The 7,283-nt window shown below is 38.8% G+C and overlaps 1 long non-coding RNA gene and 1 pseudogene across 7 annotated transcripts in view; both read left to right on the top strand.

The window, feature by feature from the left end:
• Nucleotides 1-2,571: 2,571 nt before the first annotated feature.
• LOC134965636 (uncharacterized) overlaps nucleotides 2,572-7,283 on the top strand; it is a 298,220-nt gene continuing 293,508 nt past the window's right edge. For all 7 annotated transcript variants that reach the window (XR_010188478.1, XR_010188476.1, XR_010188477.1 and 4 more), the window contains exon 1: nucleotides 2,572-2,869. This is a non-coding gene — a long non-coding RNA (uncharacterized LOC134965636). The remainder of the gene's footprint in view (nucleotides 2,870-7,283) is intronic.
• Nucleotides 4,296-4,415, top strand: LOC134968084 (5S ribosomal RNA; annotated as a pseudogene).

Here is a 7,283-nt window from a genome sequence, read left to right as displayed (position 1 = left end):
AGGAGCAGGATCTGTTAAACTAAATTTCAGATTTTTCAAAAATAGACTTGCGTTATTTATCGCCTCTTGCGCTATTTACCGCTTAGCGCTAACCATCGCCTTTGCGTTAATTATCGCTTTGCGCTAAAATTTCAACTTTTCGTGATTTGAGCTACGTGGGCGTAACCGGACGCTCCATTGCGTAATGCACGCTGCGTGCGTCGGCCTTTGGATTGCGTACGCTAGTCTTTGTTAGAGACACGCGTACGCGATGCAAAGATCCACCGTAACACAATATACTTTTATCAATGTAGACGATCCCTGATCATCTACCGCGTACCCCACTGGCTTTGCCTTATCTCCCAGGCAAACCTGTGTGTTTCTCTACACTTTTAACTATTACCTCTATTCTTAAACTATAAAATAACAGCAAGTCTCTCTTAGCACTTTTCTATCAACTATAAAATTGGCAAACAGGATAGTGATATACGAAAATGAAAAAGAAATGCAGATATATGTATGCGTGCGTGTGTACGCAAGACAGAAGACAAATAAACAGTTTTTTTTTTTTTAAAGACACAAACGTTTTGTTCTTACCTCCGGTTCCCGGATTCCTTCAGCACTCTTTATCTAAGTGAAGCAGACGCTTATCCCGTCAGCACTGCGAGACAACCTCCCACCCTTTGCTGGGGGATAATGTCTGCTGATCTACCTAGTGCAGATATGTGAAGGACAGGACGAGCCTCCAATTGACAATACTAAATTCTTTTGTCGTATAAACAACCCTTTATGAGGTCTAAGAACACTATACGCTGTTTACTTAAGAAGTACCGTAAGGGTACGTAAGTTGCGTAACGATCGCTCAGCCGTAGGCGAGACGCTCAAGCGTCGCGTTCGCTCACGGCCCAGAGATCACCAGACTGACACACTAGTGGCTACAGACAAACGTAATGATTCGCTATGGCGTAGCGGACACTCGAGACCACGAGGAGATCACCAGCGGCGCAGACGCTCACAACGCTATACCTTGATATCTATGCCTTTAACAATGAGATACACAGAATACCTTAATGTGAATACAGGGTGTAAGTGCAACCTTGTGTAACCTGACTAACTACAAAGCTGCTTGAGCGTCACCGACGCTCAAGTGAACACAACACTATAGGAAATACACAGATACTGGTTTAGGGTCCAAAGCCTATTAACTGTATTATAACTAATATACTTGTAAAAAGGAATCACAGTACAAATGATACACTACAATATAACAGAGACTTCCTAACCAAATAACTACACAATAAAATACACTACAATACAATTAGAGATACTTTAAGGAAAAATATGGGAGAAAGAGTAGAGAGAGCGAGAGAGAGAGAGAGAGAGATGAGATGAGAGAGATGGCTCAGAGTAAGACAACATGATCACGGAGAAAAACTTACGCATAAGGGGAAACGATCGCATGCGCCTGGACATCCAGCACCCGATTTTCAGCAATGAGAACCGTTGAAGAGTGAGAGCTGGATGTGGTCGGCCTGCCTATTTATGCCCCACACACAATGCAATCTAATGGTCCCTACAATCTTGTCGTCCATTGGACACAGGAATTCGGCTTCGCACCATAACAAAAGGTCATTGGGTAATTCATACAGGTGGGCTGTGACGATTTCAAACAGCTCAGGTGGGTGGGAAACTGGGTTTCCCGCCGCATACCTGAGTAAGAGTAAATAATAGTAATGGACATAAACTTCTTATGTCCATAACTATTCGCACGAGCGATTAATACGCTCCAAACCAACACCGGAATATTGCTATTTAAATACTCTTCCGATGGGTACCAAACACTTCTGTATGACTCCTGTTAGACCCTTCCTACAATACAAAGAGGGATCCCTCCGTTTAGGGACATTCTATATTAACCAAACTTTCAGAATCTATCAAAGGGACCATGATCTATAAACTACGTTAATTGTGGAAATATGTAACGATTGGGTCGCACGCTACGACTACATACTCTTTACCGTAAATACGCATACCGATGCGAGCGGGTGCACGCATCGGCGGGTATGCGCTATCACGGGAAAGCGCACGCATGCGCAGCGCGGACCAGCGTGAGGTGCAAATATGGCAGCATGTATAGGGATATTTTTCTGACTTTGATTATTTCTAGTATAACACAGTAATTTTTCACCTAATTTTTCACTTCATTTTTTGCTCTCTCCCCTCTTCCTTTCACTAACTACAACTCACATTAATATAAACCATTAATTCGGTGTAGTAACGACGGCAACAGCTGTTACTACATGTCAATAGCCATTTAACTTCAATTGGTGAACTTATTAAATATCCTCATTATTTATATATTTTTAAATTTAAATATTATTTTTATACTTATTTTTATTTTTATATTTTTTTACTATATCTCTCAGGAGACCATCAATTAAAAGTGTACATTTAATTAACCAATTCATACCAGTAAGTTTAATCATCACGGACTCAGTTTCACATTTGCCCATTACTATGTATTAACCAATCAGACTGGCACCTCTTGCATATAAACCCAATCAGGGATCAAGTCTTTACACTACCCTGTGATCAAGCTATTACTGCGAAACGTACATCAGGGAGAATCCGATCATGTGATGCGCGCATGTGATCGGAGTCAGCCGCCGATTCCGAGAGCGTGAACGCCGGGACTTATCCTGCAGATACTAGTCACAGCTCCGGAGCTCCTCCACGGACGCTGGTATCCATCCAGCCTGTATGCTATGGCCTAAGTACTCATTACCCCAACGTCTAGGTAACAACAGCATGCTTCAATTATACCACGGATGTTCCCCCGCTGACAATAGCAGCACACGTCGGCCACACTGAGCAGACTTCAGGATTATTGGTATCGTATATAACAGTGAACCTTATTCCATATGTCTTTTCTACACATAGTGTGTTCTTTGAAAGTATACCACACATGTGTAAAAGCTATTGGTGATTTTTTTACAAACATATATTCACGTTTACTGCAAAGAAATATATCACTTATTATCAAAGATACCTTATCCTGTTAAGTCAAGTGCCATATCGGTATAGGTACACTCGCTTGGAGCATGCCTATATGCTGTGTGAGATAATGGTATATGAGCCCTGTAACAGATTGGCCGTATTTCAGTAGCCTCACTGGAGGAGATTGTGAGCAACTGCAGATTAATGTTTCTTTAGAGAATTGCTATTTTGGAGCTTCAGGCTGAACACAGTGTCTGTTTAGCTACAGTTGCTTGTGAATTCGTCAATAGCACCTGAATTGCTACATATGTATTATTCCATGCAATACATGTATCATTATACCTAGCAGCCAATAAGAAACTATATCTATTCTTGCTACTATCACTGTGTATAGTGAAGGAATTCAGTGGCTCTTTAACTACAGCTGCTTGTGAATCTGTCTATAGCATCTGAACTGCTACATATGTATTATTTCATGCAACACATGTATCATTATACCTAGCAGTTAATAAGAAACTGTATCTATTCTTGCTATCATCACTGTGTATAGTGAAGGAATTCTTCAGCCAAAATTACTATTCTCTAACATAGAGAAGCCATTTTTGCCACTTATTAAGCACAGAAAGAGAGACTATATTTGGATTGCTATCTGTAATTGGTTTCTTTCTACATGAATTGCCTGTTCTTAGCATCAAGCAATAGAATATATTATCTTTTTCAGTCACACTATTGTGCGTGGCATCTGAATTTGGTGTTCTACTGGTATATGAGTTATACCAATATATTTTTCTATGCTTTTGAGGTTTCTGTTCCATACACGAATTACTATTTTCTAGCACTAAATGTGGAATTATAATGTGTATAGTATCTAACTTCAGACATCAAAGGCAATTGTTCTCAGTACGTGGCATTGAATTACAAGCTCTCATGGTGTAAATGTATTTTTTACCTCATATGGGCATTTTGCTAATTATTAGCATTGATTATAGATACAGTTGTGTCTTATGACAGAGGAGCATTTATTTCTGAAGGACTGCTTTCAATTCCAGATAAATGCTATAATATACGAGTGTGGTATATTTTAGAGATTACAACCAATGTAGGGTTTACCTTCTAAACAGGATATCTATTAATATTTCCTGCATTCTTACCTGTAACCAGTTACACACATGTGAAAATACATACCAGACGGTGACCATTGTATAGACTAGCCAAATATTTGTAAAGGCTACTGCCCAAATTGAGTAATCCCACTTCATTTTGACAAGTAATCAGGCCTTTTACCACTGTCTAGCCAGACGGGAGGTCTAAGTGCAGCAATTTGCGGTCACACCCCACTGGAGATGCCCAATCTCATCTGATCTTGGAAGCCAAGAAGTGGAGGGCCGGGCCAGTACTCGGATGGGAGACCACCTTGGAACACCCAGGTACTGCAATTAAAGGCTGCATACTAGATCTACCTGTGAGATAACAGGAAGCAGTCTATAAAAACAGAATACTGTCTACTGTACATATGACCTATGAGTCAAAATTTCTGCAATAATCTTTCTTTAAAACTATTTATGCAGATCAAATGATGGTCATTAAAAATATCATTATATTACATCCACCTGTGTGATAACAGTAAGTAGTCTATGTAGACAGGATACCGTCAATTGGATACATGACCTATGATTTAAATTTCTGCAACAATCTTTTTCTAAAGTTGCCTATGCAGATTAAATGACGGTCATAAAAACACGCACTCTCTCTCTCTAAGATACCACTTTATTGAGCATACCTCCTATACATCAATCATAACATCAAGGAATCCGGCTAATCTATTTATCTTAGCTAAGGCTACAGAATATTTTTATATTTTCACATATATTCGCAAAACCTGAACTCCATATCATTTAAGTAACTAATAAAAACTTATTATTTTTAATAGATATTTACAGTAAATATTTGCAGGTCTGAAAATGAGTACTCCCCAACAAGAGTCTACTGTTCTTCTGTCTTTCCGGTATTCATTTTGATACAATTTTCTGACTCTCGGGAGCACCACTGAGGGTTAACCTGTATACACCGTATTGGTGAGAATAATTTTCAAGGTGTTTGGTAACCTGATTATGTAGCAATTTCATTGATTATTCTCAGTTTTTTCAGACTATCATCGATTGATTACAATTATCTCAATCTGTGCGGTTCCTTTTATGACCAATTTCTAACCAAAGCAATTGGGTGACCAGAATTGCTTTAAACCTCTAATTTTCAATCCAAGAAAGAACTTCCTCTGTCAGCACAACTCCATAATTTTAAGAGCCCATAGGAATGGTACTATAAAGAATAAAAAAGACTATGGGTACCTCAAGATGGAGAACCCAACAATTGCAACATTGTAATTACTACCAAAAGTGCTCAAAGATGACAAGACTCCTCCCAGAAGACAAATTGTCTCTGGTGTAGGGAGCCTAACTGAAAGGTCTAGTACATATGTTGAGCAATATATCAGACATTATGAACTAACATTGACCTCCTACTCCAGGGACACTATGGGGGAGATTCAATTCTTTTCACCCCTTTTCACACCCATTCTGTTTCTGCCCTCAGGGGCGTGGTATCATTATTTCAACTTGCTACCTCCGGAGTATGGAGGCACCCAACCCTTTACACAGCTAAACCTGATCACTATGGGCGCAATATGCGCAATAACAGAGATCATTTTAGAAGGAAATTGGGCGTGATATGTCATTTGAATCTCACCCAAAGTATGTCTTGAAAAAATGACAGGATATGGTTGTAAACCAAGGTACATGGTTTACCACTTATGATATTGAGAGTTTATATACCAGTATGGATCACAACAAAGGTTTTGCATCCATTAAATAATTCTTAAACATGGTAATACTTTGAGACTTTGATGATTTCTTAATCTCCCTTTTGGAATTTATACTGACCAATAATTACTTTTTTAGGAGGAGAAATTCTACCTCCAAGTTCGAGGGATGATGATGGGGATGGCCTGTACCCCATCATATTCCAACCTCTACCTGGGGTGGTGGGAGAAAGAACATGTGTTTAACGAGACCTTGGAAAAATATACACAACACATCCTGTTCTACCTCCATTACATAGATGATTTATTGATTATCTGGGGGGCAGGAGAAAAACTTCTTGAGGAATTTATTACCATCCTAAAGCAAAATGATCTTAATTTAAAACTGACAGGAGATAGAAGCCAACAGGAAATCAATTTCCTGGTTCTAAGCATCAGAATAGAGATGGATGGGTGAATAGGTACAGATGTCTTTAGGAAAAAAACAGCCACAAATAGTATACTACACTCCACCAGTTCTTATTTACCAGCAACTATCAGAGCAATTCCAAAAGGATAATTACTCCGGATAAAGAGGAATTGCTCACATGATGACACATATCAAGAACGAGAAGAACAAGTGTGTGAATGCTTAAGAAAGAGAGGGTACAGCAACAGAATTATTAAATCTGCTGTACATGATGTCAAATCCCAATCAAGAGATTCTCTTTTAACCCCCAAGATTAGACCATCAAGAGAAGAAATAATAGGATTCTTTAGTACCTTTAAAACACAGTGGAAAAGGATCAATGGTATCCTACAGAAACATTAGTCGTTTTTTCAGACAGATTAAATCCTTAGAGAAGTTTTACCAGCAAGGATACAGAGTAGTTGGAGGAGATCCAAAAATGTACGAGATTCACTTGTCAGAAGCCACCTTGCGGTCCCTAGAAGAAAACTGTACAATAAAAAGACTATTACCAATGTGGCCGATGTAAAGCATGTACATACATGGTATCAAAATCATATATTGACAAATTTGGAACAAACTGGTCAATTCAGAATTTCAGAGTGTCTCCAACTCATTCATCATTTTGTTAGCTCACCTCTGAACCTTTCCAAGTTCTAATATAACTCTTTTATAGTGTGGTGCCAAGAACTGTACACAATACTCAAGATGTGGCCGTACCAATGATTTGTACAGTGGCAGAATTATGCTCTCATCCCTTGTCTCAATTCCCCTTTTAATGCATGCTAACACCGTATTTGCCTTTGTTGCTACACTTTGGCATTGTGTGACCAGAATTGTGTATTGCTACTATATCTATCAATGAACATCCCCAAATCCTTTTCTAATACAGTTTACCCTAAATTTCCCCCATTTAATTGGTAGGTTGTATGTTTTTTTTTTTAGTCCCAAAGTGCATAACTTTACACTTTTCCACATTAAACCTCATACACCATTTTGTTGCCCAAACTTGCAGTTTAAAAAAATAATTCTGAAGAGACT

Source organism: Pseudophryne corroboree, chromosome 10 (assembly GCF_028390025.1).
Source record: "Pseudophryne corroboree isolate aPseCor3 chromosome 10, aPseCor3.hap2, whole genome shotgun sequence".
Lineage (NCBI taxonomy): Eukaryota > Metazoa > Chordata > Amphibia > Anura > Myobatrachidae > Pseudophryne > Pseudophryne corroboree.
Note: the sequence above shows the minus strand (reverse complement) of the source record. Positions and strands in the feature narration are given on the sequence as shown.